The sequence below is a fragment of the Malaya genurostris genome, chromosome 3 (genome assembly GCF_030247185.1).
Source record: "Malaya genurostris strain Urasoe2022 chromosome 3, Malgen_1.1, whole genome shotgun sequence".
Lineage (NCBI taxonomy): Eukaryota > Metazoa > Arthropoda > Insecta > Diptera > Culicidae > Malaya > Malaya genurostris.
In genome coordinates this window covers 166984372-167005649 of record NC_080572.1, presented here as the reverse complement: position 1 = coordinate 167005649, position 21278 = coordinate 166984372, and the positions used below count along the sequence as shown (strand labels likewise).

The 21278-nt window shown below is 36.5% G+C and overlaps 1 protein-coding gene across 2 annotated transcripts in view; it reads right to left on the bottom strand.

Annotated features, from left to right (window-relative positions):
- Positions 1-21278, bottom strand: part of LOC131436379 (uncharacterized) — a 731094-nt gene that overhangs the window by 487334 nt on the left and 222482 nt on the right. For both annotated transcript variants that reach the window (XM_058605077.1, XM_058605076.1), the window contains one exon: positions 20928-20956. The gene's annotated coding sequence lies outside the window, so the exon portion shown is untranslated. The remainder of the gene's footprint in view (positions 1-20927; positions 20957-21278) is intronic.

Genomic DNA, 21278 nt, shown 5'->3' with positions numbered 1-21278 from the left:
TTGCAGCAAGTCCCGAAGACCCAAAAAAACGTATTAATTCGCATTATAGATTTTCTATACAAACAACATGTTCTTTTAAACGTAATATTTTTTTTGTTATTTCCTGAAGTGAACCCCTTTATAAAACAGTTTCAGAGAATCGTATTGTTTTATTGCTTCAATCGAAATATGTATTAACTAAGAATGAATAAGAAACTAAGCTATGTAAACAATTCGAACTCGGCTCGGCTCTCGCAAATATAGTTCATCGAAATTACTTGCACTTAGTGGTCTTTTTCTGGTGTTTTATGGAGTACTTGTCTCATGTATCAGCTCGAGCCCGTCTATCCTGTGTCTAGAAGTTATCATTATACAGCTCAGACTATGACCACTCTTGGCCAGCCATTCAAGACTCGCATACTGTGTACTTCACCCTCCATTTGATCGATATACCTTGCTCGCTATGCTTCTCTTTTTCTTGAGCCTGACAAATCACATTGCCACATCACAAATGATTGCCGTCCGTTATCCCGATAACATGCCCAGCCGATCGTAGCTGTCCAATTTCAGCTGTACGTATGCTAGGTGGATCTCTAAGCAGCTGTTGAAAACCGTGGTTTACACGCCGTTGATTAATTTCTTGTGGTGACGTATTACTTTTCTTGTATCCTTATCCGCGGTCATAAATGAATGAATACACGAATTCATCAACCACCACGATATCGTCGCCACGCGCCATTATTCGAGTAGGAAGGTGTTATATTTTAAAGCCTTTTCCTCTCATACATTTTGTTTCGACGGATTTACTGTCAGTCCGATCCCAGTTTGATTAATCCGGCTTTATGTGCTTAGGGCGTTTGACTTTAACTGTCTTGTTGAGCATTTTCAGGGAACTTGGTTATTTAAACCATGGGATACAGAACGTCGACGAACAGTTTACCCTTAAACTGATCGTTTTGCCTTTCTTATATTGAAAGGTTATGCAATCACTGTGAAAACTAACTTTTGAACCGAGGCTCGGAAGGCCGAGTGTCGTACACCATTTGACTCAGTTCGTCGAGATCACAAAATGTCTCTCTGTGTGTGTGTTTGTGTGTGCGTGTGTGACAAAAAATGTCACTCAATTTTCTCACAGATGGCTGAATCGATTTTCACAAACTTGGATTCAGATGAAAGGTCTTGCGGTCCCATATAAAGTTCCTGAGTTTCATATGGATCCGACTTCTGGTTCCGAAATTACAGGGTAATAACAGTTCGGCTGAAAAGTTCGTATCGTTTAATAGAAACACACATTTTTTTGCCAAAATGCGTTTTTATTATTCCACATAATTGCCATCAGAGGCGATACAGCGATTATAGCGATCTTCCAACTTTTCGATACCATTTTTGTAGTACGATTTGTCCTTTGCCTCAAAATAGGCCTCAGTTTCAGCGATTACCTCTTCATTGCTTCTAAATTTTTTTACCAGCGAGCATTCTCTTGAGGTCTGAGAACAGAAAAAAATCACTGGGGGCCAAATCTGGAGAATACGGTGGATGAGGGAGCAATTCGAAGCCCAATTCGTTCAATTTCAGCATGGTTTTCATTGACTTGTGACACGGTGCATTGTCTTGATGAAACAAAACTTTTTTCTTCTTCAAATAAGGCCGTTTTTTTAAATTTCGTCCTTCAAACGCTCTAATAACGCTATATAATAGTCACTGTTGATGGTTTTTCCCTTTTCAAGGTAGTCGATGAAAATTATACCATGCAAATCCCAAAATACAGACGCCATAACCTTACCGGCCGATTTTTGAGTCTTTCCACGCTTTGGGTTCGGTTCATCGCGTGCAGTCCACTCAGCTGACTGTCGATTGGACTCCGGAGTGAAGTGATAGAGACATGTTTCGTCCATTGTTATATATCTACGAAAAAAATCGGTTTTATTTCAATATAACAGCTCCAAACAGTGCTCAGAATCATCAATTCGTTGTTGTTTTTGATCGATTGTGCGCTCACGTGGCACCCATTTTGCACGAAGCTTTCTCATATCCAAATATTCGTGAATAATATGTCCAACACGTTCCTTTGATATCTTTAGGGTGTCAGCTATCTCGAACAACTTCACTTTACGGTCATTGAAAATCATTTTGTGGATTTTTTTCACGTTTTCATCGGTAACAGCCTCTTTTGTACGTCCACTGCGTTCATCGTCTTCGGTGCTCATATGACCAGTGCGAAATTTTGCAAACCACTTACGAATTGTTGCTTCGCCCGGTGCAAAGTCTGGATAACACTCATCAAGCCATTTTATAGTATCGGCGGCACTTTTTTTCATCAAAAAGTAGTGTTTCATCAACACACGAAATTACTTTTTTTCCATTTTTTTCACAATAACAAAAGTAGCTTCACTCAAAATGCAATATTTCACAAACTAATAATCAGACAGCTGTCAAATTTATAGACGTATCTTTTGAAGGCTCGTACTAACTTAAAATGGTATGGATTTAATTCTAGTGGCGCCCTCTCATAGAAACGATAGGAACTTTTCAGCCGATCTGTTATATACCAAAAAATGGAAAAAATAGTCACACACGTTTTTCAAAGATGGCTGAACCGATTTTTACAAATTTAAATTCAAATGAAAGGTTTTATGACCTTATACAATTTTCCTGAGTTTCATATTGATCCGACTTCCGGTTCCGGAATTATAAGGAAATATGTGAAAATTTATGAAAAAAATGCAATCAATTTTCTCGGAAATTTCGTAACCGATTTTCGAAAACTAAGAAGCAAATAAAAGGTCTTGAAATTATTTAAAAAGTGCTCGAAAAGTTGATCAAGATCCGGGTTCAGGTTCCGGTATAACAGTGCAATTAGTGAAAATTTTCAATTTCATGAATATTTTTTCACAATCAATAGCGAAACGAGGTGCACATTTTTATAAAACATACTGCTAAATTGATCTAGTTGACGGATCTTATTAGTTAGTGAGTATATAAAACTACTTTGAAACTACTAGTCCCCGGTTTCCGCTTCCGAAAGCACCGATAATAGTGCAGAAATCTCCATAAATAGAACTCCCGTCGATTTCTCAACAACGGTTAAGCCGTTTTTCACGTCTTTAAACATACTGTGAAATTTCACCCGGATCCGACTTCCGGTTCCGAAGTTATAGGGCGAGGAGTGTCATAACATGCAAATTCAAAATGACGATGCAAGGGAACGGGTATAGCGTTATGGGTAAGTCGATGCCTTTCACGCTACCCACATGAGTTCGATTCCCAACCCTTCGCACATAGGGTCAGAAAACTTTTCTGGCCCGAAGAGGTGAATGATAACAATGTCAAAACCTCTATAGCCGAAATAAATGACGATGCAAAACTGGTACGCGACGGAACGTGCTGCTTTGCTCCATTCACAGCGTGCTTTGTTCAATTTTGTATAGCGTGCAGGGTTACCACATTAAAATTTATATTTTTCAGGTGAAAAATATGTAAATATTTAATCCTTTTATTCAGTTTGTACCTACTTGTTAGTGTTATTACAAGATCATGATAACGATGCTTTGCACTTATTGACTTTCTCATATAGAAAGTTTATACAATATGTTCTATATAATTCGACACAGTTCATCGAGCTGAGCAATGTATGTGTCTGTGTGTGAGTATGAGTCAAATAATGTCACTCATAAAAAAATCTCGTAGTCCTGTAGGTTGCTATTGAATTTCACACCGTCGTTTAGAGCGACGAAGGGTAAAATTATTCTAGATTTGGCTTAAAACTGATTCAATTCGTAGGCTATATTAGTTACTTACTAAACGAACCGACTTTGGCTATACTGGTTCCATGTACCTGGTTCCAGAAGTACCAGAAGTATTGGTCAAAAAGTTTAAAACGAGACTCACTCAATTTTCTCAGAAATGATTTGATCGATTCACACAAACAGGCTCAAATAAAAGTTCCTACAGTCTCATAGGTTGCTGTTTAATTTCATCCGGTTCCGAAGAGTGTTTAATCATTTAGTGCGATGATGCAAAATAAAGAAAAAATCTTATCAACTTGACACAACTGTTTAGGATTTGAAAAGGTTATGCTAGTTTATACCCAAAGAAAGTTTCTTATTTTATTCAAGATTGAAAAAAAATTTCTTCACAAAATCTTCGGGTGATATTTTTGAAAAGATAAGTAATATGAGAAAGGCAACATTACACCACTAGGTGGATTAAAACAGGTTTTTTTTAGATTTCGCTTGGTTTCGAGTTTTTCTTGATTTTGCGCTTGGTATCTGGGAAGACTTTTTTTCTGCAAAAGAACAATTTAATTGTCCTTTAGAATTTTTGCTAAATATAGCAAAAATGTGAGATTAAAATTGACTACAATGTATTTGTTGATTGATTTGATTTGAATACAATAAATGTAAAATAAATGTAAAATGACTTATCAGTTCATAAAAAAAAACTTTAAACCGTATATTAAAACCTGAATATTTTTCAATTCATTAGTTCTGATTCATGTTTCTCTCACTGGTCCTTCCATACGAAATACAACCGTCCACTGGCAACATGTTCACTAATGCATTCAAACGAACTGTTTCCCTACATCATTACTAGCTAAATTGAGACAGACGGACGGGCGTGTAAATAATTTTAAATTGTTCCAGGTAGGTTCCTAGTCGCCCAACAACTTCGGTGAAAACAGTTTTTAAGATCTATTCGAGCATTCAGCAGCTTCTGTATAATTGTGTATTTTTCAATGCTGTTCATAGTCACAGAGCTACAACTCCAGGTAGTTATTGGATGATCTAGAGCAATCACAGTTGTCCTATTAAGCGCATGTGGCATCACGAATATGGACCGAGAACGATAAGGTCGTTAATGCACTTTGTTACACTGATAGGTTTTAAGACCTGAACATCAGGTAGTTTTTGAATTGAAATTATGAAATTCGGTGGGTATGATGAAATTCGACTCATTTAACCATCAACCAATATAATTGGATATTGAAGCAGTTTTGAGCCCAGTTTAGAAGAATTTTACAGTTTTGTACTCAATCATTTTAATTGGTGGTTTGAAATTTCAATCACTCATTTTAGATTCTTACCGGAACTCTGACAGAATGCTGGTAGTATTTCGAGGAAGTCTGCCCGTCGCATCCAAGTTGATGTATTATTTGAGCAAAATAATTGCTCTCTACGATACAAAAGGTAACAAGACTTATTTTCCCATTGCGATGGTTTTTCCTAGAATAGTAGGACTCCTATTACTCCAGTGCTGTCAACCACCCCACCTCCGCCACACTATTCTCCAGCTCAATGCAACATCACCTAATGAGCTTGAGGGAAAATACTTCCCGGTCACTACAGGAAATGATGATAAATACCATCGTCATTCTTGAAATTTTATTGAACTGAGTGCCGTTTGTTTCAACTTTTCGCTTTGTTGGAAAGAACGGCAGACTTTGCATTCTTCGCATTCCTTTGGTAGCCGATAGTTATGAAGCTATGAGCAACAGAAAGATGAACTCAAACAAATATTAAAGGAACAATTCATTGGTAGGAAATTCATTAACTTTTAACCAGAGTTTTTCACGGACAAAAACTAACAATTGAAATTAAAGCAAATCAGATAGCGGGCACGTGAAAAGTAGGAATATTTCACAATCATTCAATGATTTTTATTCAAACTCTATTTTTTCTTCAAACCAATATCGTTCTTGAATTTTTGTCGAAAAAATCACGAAGAATCAATGCAATACGCGACGGTGCATTATCGTGGTGCAAAAGCCAAGAGTAGTCGGCCCTTACTTACGATCTCTTTTTACGAATAGCTTCGCACTAATGACGCGTAACACTCAAATAGTATTTCTTGTTAACAGTTTGGCCGATCGAAAAGAATTCGGAGTGCTCCACACTTCAATAATCAAAAAATACTGTCAACATTACTTTAATTTTTGATCAACGCGTTCTCGATCAAAAACACTTGCTCGAGACATACAATTACCATCGAAGGCCTTTTGCAACATTCTGATATTTTCGGCGCCAGAAGTTTGATTCCGCACACAAAATGTAATGGAATTTCTTAGTTGAATAATTTCACTCATTGTAAAAATCGCCGATTGCATTTTTAATACTTCAGAAAGACTAAACTATACTAAACACCAATGAATATTTTGGCGTGACACTTGGCACAGATGTCACAGACAGTCATATCAACATAGAAAAAAAATATTTCGACGAATAAATATCGTGCGAAATATAACTCAAAAGTCTTACTACTTTTTGCCCACAGTAATATTTTACAAGGATCGGTGTTACGAGCCTTAAAAAACCAAAGGGTCAAGGCGTTTCGGAGGTTATCAGCAAAAATCAGGCTGGATCGAATATGAATGGTCCTAGGCACCCTGGTCCGGAATCCGTTTTTTTTTTCAGACGAGCACTGTTCATGCTGCAGCTGCCACTCAGTGTTCAAACTAACTGGGTGAAGTCTCCTTCGGTTTCTAATGGCATTTTCGTTTTTAACGGTGGCACTACACCGGTGTAGGTAGGAAAAGGATGTCTTGATTACACCCAAATTGGAGCGAATATAGTCACTGCTACACTACTCCGGAGCATCGCTAAAAACAAAAACGGCATATGTGTGGCGTAGGTTACGGTTTAGGAGTGCGGGGGAATAGCAATATGCTAACGTGGTCAGCTCTCCTTGATGCAGTTTTGGAAAAATCTGTTATAACCAATTCGGCAAATATACTCCAAGCAAGTGTCGGGACTATTTAATTGACTTTCTGGACCAAACTTTGTGGCCAACCAGCTCCCCGGTTTTTAATCCGCTCGACTTTTTTGTTTGGTTTTATATAATGTCGAAGTTGAACGAATAGACAGTTTTCACCTTGAACCAGTTTGAAACGGTTTCCAAAATCTGAGACAATATGCCCATATAGTCCGATCATTTCGTTGGTGAATCATTTGAAAGCTTGTGATGGGTGCAAAGGAGAATTTCTCATAAACATTGTTGTCAATAAAATGACCTCCGGAAAAAAAATTTTCAATGTTTCATTCACATGTTTTAATATTGTCAAAATGATCAAAACGCAATGCTTCAAACAGGGCACGAAAAAAAATGCAACACCACAAGTAATCGCGATAACATCGGTTCAAGTGCAATTCTCCTCAAACTATAAGAAAAAATCTTAGGGCAATATAGTTTTGCTTCAGTATCTTAACATCATTTGTAACGTTCTACAAGCTACTAAAAGCTTCTTCACGAATTTTAACGGTCTCAGAAAACGACAAAATTAGTTTGAAAACGTAAAACAGCCCCTGCATCAGTTTGGTGTTAGCTTCGATAAACGTCCGTATCAGCGTATTTTGATTTGGCGAGTGTCAAAATTTCAAACTAGTTTTTAATAGATTCTTCAATTGAGCATTTCTTTTTCCAACGCGTCATAATGAGTATACCAGGTCAGATGAAGAAGCAATAAAATAAATAAACTACTCTGAGGACTATAACATAAAACTCTCCGGAGATCAACAGAGTTGAACTTCATCATCAAGCTTCTTTGATAATGGAATATTACTGAACAAATTCTAATTAGACAATTTTAAACCTAAAAGTTTTAATAATAAAGCAATAAAAGTTTCATGCATTCGAGACGGTTCGTGGAAGGCATATTGTTCCCACATAATATACTTATTAAAAGTTCGAATAATTGAACTAAGGGTAACTCTTACATCTTACAATAAGCGATGTTCCTAATCCCTAGCACATACATATATTGAAAGTTCACAATTCTGTTGACTGTAAATAATACTTTAGGTTGGTTTTAAAACCATGGTGAATCTGAGTTGTAAGAACGATGCCTTACTTTCTGAACCATCAGACAAAGATGCGGCGTTGTTGATTTATTGAATTATATGAATATTTATTTATTAATTTATTTATCTATTTATTTATTTATTTATTTATCTATTTATTTATTAATTTATTTATCTATTTATTCTAAGTCACCTAAGTCATCTAAGTCACGAACACTCGGTGGGGAGCCCGCATGCTGGACATCAAAAAGAGTGGCCCTCGGAGAGCGGTGAATAATAACAATGTAGGAAAAAAGGAGAGAAAAAGAGAGAAGTGAATGTTGTAGTAAATGAAATTACGAAGGGGTTCGAAGGATGAGGAATTTGAAAGAAGTTAAAAACGGCAAAAGATCAAGTTCATTGTTTCAATAGATGGTGAAAAGATGGAGAAGGGAGGAAGCAAAAAATAATTAGTAACATCATTAAGATCTTGTTAGCTCCGAAGAAAATGGGGGACAGCCGGGAGATTGAGAGAGTCGAGCGGATGTTAGAAACCAACCTAATGGTGAATATTATTCTTGGTTGCAGAATAGATGGAGAATGAAGGCAGACTTACTAAGGGAGTACTTAACTAAACTTGTGGATTAGGTGTTACACTTCGAGATTTTGCCGACAAAAATGCCGCTGTATTTTCTTAGAGTGCGGTCATTTCAATTACTTGCGTACAAGATCGAGATTAAAACAAAAGGTCATATCTATTCACTCAAACATAATCGACTTCAGAACTATAGTCATCCTTCTCTCGCAATGCTACCACTAGAACTAGAACAAAGCATCACACAATAGATCAGTAGAGGAATCGGAATGAAAGGTGACACATGGTCACACACCTCAAACGCAGGTCGTGAGGTTAAGAAACCATCGTCCACGTGCGAGCCAGTGAGCTCAGCATCTATTGTCTTCACTGTTGACTTCCATCCGAGTCACCATACTACAGATTCCGGCAACAAATCGAAATGGTAGAAAAGTCAGTGGTTACCCAGCACGTTCTTCCAAGTAAACTGATGTGACCCACAAACCACTATTTATGCCAATTTGCATGCATTGACGTAACTCCTCAAGACAAAAGCAAGTATCCAACAGAAGGCCTTCAGAAGAGGGCTTTTTATTTACAGTTTGAAAACGTTCTGTCGCACACTACGATCGCCTTTAGATTCGGCCTTGAGCAAAAGTGTAGCGTTCACGGATAATAAGGGATACAGCTTGTGATTATTCAGTTCTTCAAGCCCATGGATGGGCAACGACTCCCCGAGGATAACGAACCGTTTTAGGACGAAGTCTCACTGAAGACACTGCCGGTACACAGTTTGAGTGACAAAAGGGGCGATAACCCTAACGTGGTGTAAGCAGTGCATGTAACACAAGTGAGAGGTGAGTGATACGGTACAACAGTAGCGGCATCGAAAGGGGCCCCAGGGACACCATCTTGGAGGAATGAACTGTTCGTGTAATTTGTGAGAGAGAATATGAGCTAGATGTAAGGCAAATAGATTAAGATGTAACATTGGAATCAGATAGATTAAGCAGCAATTATTACCATTGTCATTTTTTTGAGTCGCTATCGTCCGTTACACTGTATTGCGTCTAGTCTTCATTGATCAATTAGGCCTTGAATAATTAAGCAAAAGACTAAAGCCATGGTTGAAGGTCACAATATGACCTTGGCATAGGTGAAGAGATATGAATAAAAGGGATATCGTAACATAGGTGCTAAATTAACCCTAAAGCTAAAACTAGAATTTAAGTATTGGAGGTGAAAGGACTGTTTGATATTGTGTTTAAAACAATTTTTTATGGTATTGCGAAATAGGGTAAAATCAAACACATGAGAACATCGATTGAATAGACGACACATAATGGAGAAAGGTTCATTATAGCCATAATTAGTGGGAGCGGTTTGAATTCTCAGGAATTGATGAGATCGAAGATTTCGAGAATGGATATTTAAATTTAGTTTGCCTATCAATTCGGGGCAATCAATTTGAGATTGCAGCAAATCTGCCACGAATATTTCCCTGGAGAGATCTCGGCGAACAGATAACAGGTCTAGATAGATCAGTTTATAGCATTCCTGATAGCTTGGGAGGTTATTGGGATCTCTCCAAGGAAGACTACGAAGAACAAAGCGAAGAAATTTACACTGAATAGCTTCGATGCGTTGGATATCCAGTTGATAATAGGAAGCCCAGACGACATAAGCGTATTCTAGAATAGAGCGAACCAGTGCGTAATATAGTACTTTTAAGCAATATATGCTTTTAAAGTTCTTTGTGACTCGAAAAATAAAACCAAGTGTCTTGGAAGCCTTAGAGATAATATATCGTCAGCGAAAGATTATTTCAAACATTGCATCAAATGATTCAAATCGTTCAGATAAAGTAAGAATAAAAAGAGTTCAAGATGACTGCCTTGAGGTACCCCCGAGTTAGCTCAAAAATGTGCAACTGTGCATCGTTTTGGCATAAAACCGTGTTGAGTTGAAGATATGTAACTAGAGCAGTTGTGGGTAATGAAGTCCAAAACGATTATTTCAAGAAGCTTAGATATAGCACATAATGCAGCAATTCCGCGGTAATTTAATATAGTGCATTTATCTCCTTTTTCAAATACAGGAAAGATGAACGATTTCTTCCATGAATTGGGAAAAATATCTGAACGCAAGGAAATATTGAATAATATCATCAAAGGAACCTGTAGACTTTCCGAGCAATTCTTAAGAATAATTCAGGGTATTCCATCAGGACCTGCGCTTGTTGATCTTTTCTGTTTAGCTAATGAAGTTTTCACCATACCCATGGTAATAATGGGATGGGGACCAACGTAAAGGAACATTGTTTGCAGCTTCGACGATGTTATTACTAGCCCGACTTTCTTCACAGAAAACGCAGCAGAAGTGTTTGCCAAAGAGATCACAGATATCACGCGGGGTCGATGTTTGCAGAGTGCCGAGCGACATATGATTAGGTATCCCTAATTCCTTTCTCGGTTTGACCACGGTGGACAGAACGGATTTTTTCGTAGCTTTCTGGGTATAAATTGATTAATAGCGTCGGTAATTATATATGCCCAGAGATCAACGGCAGAATTACAGTCACGATTGGATATTAAATAGTTCCAATCTAGTTCCATCAGAAATCTATTCATTTCATTGAAATTACCATTTCTGTAATCAAAGCAAGTTGATTCGGAGACGTCGTTGAAAACAACAAACGGACAATCACGAATGGCAATGTGAAGTGGGGGATGATTTTGGCGGGATTTATCGAGCGGAGAGGGGGCAAGAGTTATTGAGCAAGTATTTATGAGTTCAAGACTAACAAAGCAGATATCAAGCAGGTAGCTCATAGAGATACCAAAAAAATCATTGTTGTTGTTCTTCATCCACTTGTTCCCCTAATCAAGTTCTTGGGGTTGATAAGCAGTGTCACTGGTTTGGAGCCTGGACGATATTTTTTAGTAAATAGTTTGTTTTTGGCTTTCTCAGAACGGCTAAACATTCACTGTGAAAACTGACTTTTAAACCAAGACCGAGTGACATAATCCAGCAACATCAACGAAAGGTCTTGTAGTCCCATACAAAGTATCTGAATTTTATCCGGATCCGATTTTCGGTTCCAGAGTTACTTTTTTTTGTGATAGCTTGAGCTTAGGAAGCCATAAAAAAGTTCTAAATTTTAATTCGATCCGACGTACATTTCCGGAAATACAAGGTGGTAAGTGCCAAAATATAAGTTTCAGGAGAGGTTTTCCTATAAATGACCATTCAAACAGAAGCAGAATCCTAGAAACTGTTTAACAAAATCTTCTAATTTGTGGATCTTGCTAGTTGATGGAGAACAAATTCATCACGGTCATATTGGTTTGCGAAATTCCTAAATTGAACTAAAATCAATTTTTTCGAGACCGTTTCAATAATATCGTAAATTTTATTTCAAATTAATAATCCTATAGATTACTGTGAAGTCTCAAATCATCAATTGAGATTCTATGCAAAGAACGTAAAAACTCTGCAAAACTGTGCATGAAACTATACAGGTCTTGTTAACTTGTAGTCAAACGAAGTTGTTTTGGCTATTTCGGTTCTCGGTTCCAGAAGTACCAGAAGTAGTAATCAAACCCTCAAAAACAAACGAACTCACCTCGATATTCAAATCGATTTTAAAGCATAGAATTGAATAAAAGGCCATATGGCCTCATTATTCCATAGATGGTTGAACTCGTTTCAATAAACTATGTTAAAGCTTAAATATGTTACAATTGAATTTTATTCGTATCCGGCTTCCGGTTCCGGAATTACATGTCGAGTCAAAGTCTACGAGTCAATCAATCTTGTGAGTATAGGTAATCACTTGAACTACTAACTGTTTGATACTAAAAGAAATGTCTTTCTCGACTAAGAACATCGTGTGTTTAATTTGCTTACGCTATCATTGAAGTGCTAGTTTTTAGATCATTATATAACATTTCCTAAACAAAAACATGAAAATAATAACGAAAAACAGAAATTTTGTGATAACGATGTATTAGACAAGTTTCAATATCCCCTTCAAAGCAAGATTCCGAAGAAGTCGATACTTACTAAGAGTTAGTTTTAACAGTAAATGAAATTGAGAAGTTGATCTTAAAAAGAATCAAATTTTTGAAATCCGTAGATGTCAAACAGTATTAAATGTATTTTACTTGAATGCGAAATTTCTGCTGCTGATTATCGATACTATGATACTAGTAATTTTAGTACAAACAGCGCACAAATCATATCCCGTAACAGAAATCATAGCCAGTTTAATGCTGTCTGTCAAACTTAAACGTAAGACGATAAGATTGCCCGGTTATAGAACTGTTGCCGGTTCACGTTTTCATCCGAAAACACAAACCGCCTATTCTATCCACCTAGTGGTGCGATATTGTTTTTGCCTTGTCATTCAATTAGTTTCATCAAAACATTTTCTTAATTGAGCAAACTTTGACACAAATTTCCAATAAAATCCAATAATTTTCAGAAATAATGCATTTTAACGTTATCATTGATTTATTTGCAGTTTTCATACGAAATCGGTCTAGTTCCCACTGAGATAATTGAGCGGTTTGTCGGTTACGTCATTTAACCGAGTATGTATACAGAAAATGTTCAGCAAAATCTGTTCACACTTTAGTTTAAAATGAACCGAAAATTGCCTACATCAGTTGAGACATCTCTGGGATTTTTTATTACGTCACTTATATTATTATATCTTCGAAATCGGAAACGTTCGAGCTTAGCCTTCCAAATCTGATCAAAGCCATTATTCTAACCAGCCTATCATAACCGAGATCAGTAAACTCAATTTGCTCAAAGATTTCACTATCTTTGAGCAAATTGAGCGAATTGCGATTTGTCGTATACGTCACTTTTACCATTAGATCTCTGAAACCAGAAGAGCCCGCCATTTGAACTTTGAATTTATTCAATCATTTAATAGTAACTTTCTAACAAGGTTAGAAATCGATTTAGTCATCTTCGAGAAAATTGAAAAAATAGATGAATCGTAGGAAGGCACACATACATACATACATACACACATCGATATTATCTGATTTCACCAAGCTTAATCAAATGGTATACCGTGCGTCCAGTCCAGTTTGTAATTCCATAAATCACAAAATCAACAAGATTTCTTGAATTTTTCAAATTTGTTATTCGATAAATTCTTCCTTCAATATAAATCATTTCTTACAGTGATTCAATAGTGACTCAAATGCGTGCATTTTTAAAGAAGAATTACGATCATTCGCAACATAATCTCGAAATTTTTCAATCATTTCGAATTTGCGAGTCTTCCTTCACGTTTGTCATCCTCTAGCGGCACTCGGCCCTTCAAGAAACCTTTGTGCCACAGAAAAACATTTACTCGAGACAAACACTGATCGCAGTACACTTGTTTCATCAATCGAAATATTTCTGATGCACTTTTACCATATTTTGCGTTGAATTTAATAAGCGCTCTTTGTTCCATGTTGGAATTTCAACGTCAGATGAAAACCTGTTTAGAGAGAACTGTCACATCCTTGTTATTCGTTAATAAAAGTCGGTTTTGCTGAAACTCTATATCCTTCCTATACAAAAGGAGAAAACACGCATCAAGCAGCATTTATTCAATTTTACTCTTTTAAATTATAAACCAGACGCAAATGGGTAAATATTCAATAACGATAATCTGTTTTTGTAAGTCCTTTGTAACTTGAAATTTATATTTATTTTGTAACGTCTAACTTTTAAATACAGTTATCCTGAAGAAGACGCCAATCAATAGCATTGAAACGTTGGGGATTAAAACAAAATTTTTTTGTATTTATCCACTAGGTGCTGAAAAGCCGATCACCATAAAAAAAGTAAATATTTTTTTCGATAGTTTAAGTGGTCCAGAACACGCGAAAAAATACAAAAAAAAATCTCCCGGCAAAACTACCCCTTCAGGGGTGAAAAAACTGTCTGTATCGTATATGAGACATTGTGCATTAAATTATTTGAAAATCACAAAAATCAAAAGTTTATTTTTATAATTATTAGTATGGTAAGTTACAAAACAACAAAAAAAAATTTTTTAAGTTATTTCATTAGAAAGGAGTGTATCAAAAAGTAGTTAGCAACATTGATTATTGAATAACAAAGCAAAAAAAAAAAACATATGTTGGCATCAGTTTTCGATATATTGTAAAAAAATAACATTTTTATGCATTTCACTGATTATATTGAAGAAAATCCTAGTTTCTGTGAAACGCTCGCACTTTGGACTTGACATTCTTCATTAAATTCTGCACAGTTACTTTTGTGACTTTCCTGGTGGCAGCTGCCCAGTTTTTTTTAACTCTTGCATGTTTTGGGACACTGTACCTTCCTTCCGGAAATGCCGCTTGACAATTGCCCAATACCTTTCAATTGGCCGAAGATCCGAGCAGTTCGGTGGGTTGATGTCCTTTTCCACGAATTGTACATTATTTTTTGACAACCACTGTAGAACGGAGTTGGCGGTCGTCAAATGGTGAGATAACTAAGTCCTCACAAGTCCCTATCTCATGCCTCCCCGAGCGTCTATGATGATATTTGGTCAATAGAACGGCGTCGACTGGGTGCTATTGCTTTCTGCGTTAGTAGCAGAATGAGAGGGTGCGAAATGGCTTGTAGGTTGAAGCCCATCCTAAAGTGCAATGTTTATCATAGTATATTACAACATATAATTCGGTTGTTTATTACACCATATATTATTATTATTATTATTATTAGAAGAGCGTAACTTACACTGCGACATTAACTGTTATATTGTATCATAGCATATTGTTTCATATATTATCGTCTTACACTATTTCATGTTATGATATACTATGTTGTATGGTATTATACTGCATTGCATTATATCATATTATATTGTATTATATTATATTATATTTTGTTATATTATATTATATTATATTGTATTCTATTATATTATGTTATATTGTATTGCATAATGTTGTATTATATTATATTATATAATAGGGTTTATTATGAGTAGTACTACGTACCTCTGCGCAAAATATAAATTTGTTTTCCTTATAAATTATCATTTTTAAAGTAATCTTTTAACTAACTATCAAGGTCGTCACAAGGTGAGCTTGGTCCTCACTGGTTCCTGTTTCATGCCTACACGTGTGTCTGTGGTGACAATTGGTCGAGGGAATGCGTTGATGGCAGAATGAGAGGATGAGAAATGACATATAAATTCAAGTAATATAATATCGTAGCATATCGCAACATATCATTTTATTCATTCTATTATTTATTATATATTCCATTGTACTATATTATATTGTTTTCTATTGTTATTTTCATTATAATATTTATTGTTATTATTATTAATTTGTCATCAATAATAATAACATATATTATATTATATTATATAACATTGTGTTATATTATATTAAATTAAAATATATTATATTATGTTATATTATATTATTTTGTAATCTATTATATCATTTTATGTTATATTAATTTTATTACACTATGTTTCATTGTATTTATCAAGTAAAGGGGAGGGAGCATCAGGGCATCGGACGAATTGATGACTGGACGAGGGATTGTGGATAGCCAGCCCAAGTCACTTCAAAGAAACTTGTTTCCTTCTGAAGGTTTGAAATGAGTCTGACGCGCCCTTCTCAAACAAATCATCAGGCGTGTTCAAGCATGTATAGCGATATGCTTCATCCATGCACTGGATATTATGGTTGGAAGAGCATCTTTTATTCCCGCGGAATACGAGTAAGTGACTCAACTTACATATCCGCCCAACCCTTTTTGTTCGCTTTTCGGTAACAGCTATAGTAAGAAGGTGAATGGATGAGTCATATCGGGGCTACTGTAAGTCTACCCGCATCCACTGGAAAGTCCTTGAACTGATGGTGGCTGCACTTCACATCACATCACATCACCACTGTAGAACGGAGTTGGCGCAGTGGGCTGAAGCCAAACCCGGCCAGACGAGAGGAGGAGCCTTATGCTTTCTGTACAGTGGCAGCATTCTCTTCTTTAAACATTCTTCCTCATACACCTTGGCGTTAATTGTGCTCTTCGTGAAGAAAATCGACGACCGCAAACCACAGGTTCAAATTGCTTGTCAGACCAACACCTTCTGCCCAAACTTTTCCATCGCCACCGTGGTGTCAGCGTCGTCCAGGTCTTGGTACACCGATTTCGTTTAATATTGTGGTCCGGGCAGCGCTCTTCCTTGGCGTAGGTTTCGTCGTCGATCAGGATGCATCCGTCTTTATTCTGTAGAATCCGGTTATACAGTTTTCGCGCTCTTGTTTTGGCCTGAACTTGCTGTAGCAGGAACTTTTACGGCACCTTCTGTTTCTTGTACGATTTCAGGGATTTCCGAACTTTGATCCGTTGAATCATCCAGATGCTGGTGTTGAATTGCTTGGCCAAATCTCGCGTCGACGCCAATGGGTTTTTCCTGATGTACTCAACCACTTTTAAGTCCCGGCTGGGCTTGCTGGGACCTGTTTTCCTACAGGATCGGGGCAAATCCTTCATGGAAAGGGTCTTACCGAACTTCTAGATAATATTTTTGACACTGGTGTGGTGCACTTTCACCCGTTTTGCAATTTCTTTGTACGTGACACCACTTTCTGAGCACCAAGTGTGCGGAATTTTCTTTCGCGTTTCCGGATCAATTCGACTCATCATTGAAACGATAAACCGTACCGAAACCAATCGATTGCGCAGCTGTTATTGACATATAAACAAACATGTCACCGCAAAACACGCTGCAAAAAATTAAGCCATTTCAGAGTAATAACTGTTTGAATGTTGCTAACTACTTATCGATACACTCCCTATAGAGCACTCCTGGATTTTTTTGAAAATAGCAGAAATCAGCTGTGTACGAAATTCTCGTTTTGTGTCAGGTGCACAGATAAAAATATTTTGTGAATTTACATTTATTTTCATGCACATATTTGGAGCAGGTAATTGAATGGAAACTTACATTACAAAACTAAGCGATTTGTAAATATACAGCCTCGTTCAATGAAAAATTAAATGCATTTCAATGTAATTTTACATCAATCATGGTTTTGAATCAGATTTTCGTTTCAACTGACGTCCGTTTAATAGTACTATTGGTTTACATGTCGTGTAAGTTTCATCTTTTCTTTCTGTGTAGATGCCGCTAATTTCTCTCGATATGAAGGGAATTTTATGAAATATTTTTTGTGAGTTGAGAATGCGTCCCAAATATGGAACATCATGTAATTAGTGAAAAATATACATTACGCTTTGTAGAATTTTTTGAAATGTGTGTCCCATATTTAGGACTCAATGCAATTAAGGGTTAAGATTTTTATGGAAAATATCAATGAAAAAATTAATGTAGGTTCAAAATTCTTTACTTTTTTTTTATCTCTTCATGGTTTGAACATGCAAAGAAACAAATCCATGTCACGAGTCTTCAATATATTAGTTTTACCTTTCTTATATAGAAAGGCTATGAAAGTCAATTTTTCAACCTCGGTTCGGAAGACCGAGTGTCATATACTATTCGACTCAGCTTGTCAATCTATGCCATACTTTCCCATGAACGCTTTTGAATTTCAATTGGATCTGACTTCCGGTTCAAGAGTTACAGTGTGATATGTGCAAGATATTCCGTAAAATTAGCACTCAATGTTCTCGCAGATGGCCCAAGCCCAAATAATTTTACTGACTTTTACTTCGATACGAATTCCGGTTCCGAAAATGATGAGGTGATGGTGGTGAGTAGAGAAATCAATTTCACAATTTCAAAAGCATTTTCCTATGCATAACAATGTCAAAATGAAAAAAATTCCATCGAATTAGCCATACAAAACTTGTGTACGATGTGTACGTCTTCTTAGTTATTGATAAAAAAATGATTTACGATGAACAGCTATTAGATTCCGGTTCTGAAAGTACCGGAAATATAAATTAAAAACACCCATCATTCAGAGTGACGATGCAAAAAGGGGAAAAATTCTTCTAAATTAAAAGAATCAAAGAGGGAAAAATTGTACATTTATGCCCGAACAAACTTTCTTGTGTTTATTCAAGATTCAAAAATATAGCAAAATATAGCATTGGCTTGATCGAAAATGTGGGTTCGTAATTGCAATAAGTTGATTACGCAAATAATTTCTGATGCAAATAATATTTCTTTTTCTGCTTTTTTTATGTTTGAACATTTCAAGGATTTTGAACTGAGATTGTAACCGTTTTGAAAATGTGTTTTTAGCAATCAATTAACATCATTTCTACCACTGTCATGAAAACTAATGATTCTCAGTCGTAATGCTATGAAATATCCACATTGTCAAATATGATATAATAATACATATAAAAATATCTCAGTATTTTTTCAATAAGGTGGAAGTCCTTGGTCGCAATGTTAGTAGAATCGTAGAACCCCTCCATGTAAAACGCTATGAATCGGCTGCGAAGTCTGTTGGAACAGAAGGTCAGATTGCTTAAAAGGAATGCATTACCGAAGCTTTGCTTACGTTCAGAAGCCAAATGTTGCATTTCTACAAGGTGGGGCTTCGTGCCACACCTCGAATCGCACGCAGAAGTGATTACAAGATCATCTACTGTTCTGGGTGAAATATATGTGGCCGAGTCATGAATGCCAAGGCCTGTTCCAAATGCCAACCGAGTAGATTAAGCCTCAGGAAAGCATTGACCCGCACCTGAAGAGAAATGAATCCAGGCTACACCATTAGGTCCGGCCGTTATTGCAGTAAGTGCAAACTCGATATTATAATCGAAACCAAAATTTTTCAATTTTTGACATTGCTGGATGGTGCAAACATTATTACACATACGGTTTGTATTTCAATCCATAGTTTTTGTGGTTCAAAAAATCATAAAATAACGAAGAATTTCTAATTTATCTAGCATACTAAAAATCTAACACACATGCAAAATGCAAGATACCGAATTTCCGCAGTTCACCATGTACCTTACGGCGATGAAATAACATATCCGATTCCATACTAACCTGCAAAATGAGCACAAGTAGGGTGAAGATAAAGTTTACGACGTATGTACCTTTATGCTAAATTAAACTTTGGTTCTGCAGTAGAAAAAAGCTCCAATTACGACAGCTTGAAATAGCCACTGGATGTTAGCCGGGAAATTGAAGCCAACATTCCTCCTGGGCGAGACGCAACGGAGCAAAAAATTAAAACAGCAATTCTAAAGGGATTTTAAAAATTTCTACTTTTTTAATTCGGACTTCCTCTTTGTTTCGCCCGGTCTTGCAGAAAATAAGGAAAGGTCGGCAGCTGCTACATTGTTCACGGCAGCGGCGGGTTGCTACTGGCTAACTAATTTTTACGAATAATGGCTACATTGGACACACATTTTGGTTGCGCAACATGTCAGTAAATGAAATAAAATCCGGGTATCCCGTATTATTTTTTGCTCATTTGTTATTGTCCCGTTGCAAATAAATTCCGTATCGTCAAGCGTAAGCACGAACGGAAAAACTCATTTTCTCAGATACACAATGTTGAGTATTTGAGAATGAAGAGAACAGCCACTCGAGACAGTTTCGGATTAAACCACGTATACTGGCTGCATTGGCAGAACCGAAATTGGCACGTAACATACTAGCATAATTATCCAACCAGTTCACGGAAAAGTGACACCAGACTTTCTTCGCAAAGAAAATAAGCATGCACTTTTCAATGGTGTGTTGGCATCCATCTAATGAATTAATGATTATTATTTCCACATCTGGGTGTATAATTTTCGTTCCATGCTGCGGATAATACAAAACATAATTCCCGATGAAGGGTGGCGCTTCTCTAACAAAATTATTGCTATCCACATCAACAGAATGTTTCCTATGTCTCGTTCTCACATTCACAAAGTTTGGATACGAGCAAGACAATTTGTTGAAAATTTGAGAGTAACTTCTCATTCGTTGGTTGACAGCCCTTCAACAAGTTTTGTTTAATTAAGTCATATTAAAGGAATCGACGGTTGCCGGCTCGAAACTTCCTTGACGTTGAAAAGATACGTCACTCTGGCTGGCTGTGCGTTTCACAGCAAGTTTATTCAAAAGTTTGGCCATCCACCGAGCGGAGAAGTGCTTACCCTTCCTCGAACAGCATATCGTCAAGCCGATCACAGTCAGGTCAATTTGTGTTCATGTTGATTGGCAAAGTTTGCTAATTAAATGATGATTATTACCGTAATTTGAAACTTTACTATTTTTGATGATTTAAATCTGATTCGCTAATTTCAGAGTAAATCGATCTATTCATTTCAGTAGCTGCTGTGAGAAACTTGAAACGGCAAACGAGACTGTAACTGCTATTGGCAAAGAGGAACTTTCATCATCCATATTAATCGCATTAACTTCGACAATCGAATGATTCTTTTGGGCTGATGAAGCGCAAATTTTCTTGTTTGCGGTAAATGATGATTGGTTGTTGATCCTACGGGATGGTAATTGATTTAGGTTAACCCGCTGGCAACCGAACGAATTCGTTTAGACATCGTAATTCAACGGCATTGTGATCCGGTAATTGAGGAAAAGATCAAACCAATTTGTCTGGAAACTTCTTGATACTCACGTTTCACGCAGAAGAAATGATTCCTTTTCCTGAAAATAAATAAAGAAATTTAATGAAAATTGATGGTCTGAAAACTTTTCACGCTCAATAGAATTGCCAAAAAACAGCCTACGAATAAATTCATTACAAAGCAATATTTGGATTCATTTGTTACTAAATTTTCTAAATACTAGTTAAACGTTAAATGTATAAGTTAGACAGTTTTTTGTTTTCGATTATCGATAGGGGTTTTCAAATCTTTAGGTCATTCGTCTTCTTCGGACCAGACAAATTTCCTGACCCTACGGGTTGCATGAGCCTAACCCATTACGCTATACCCGGCTGACTTTTCAGCCCTATTATATATATATA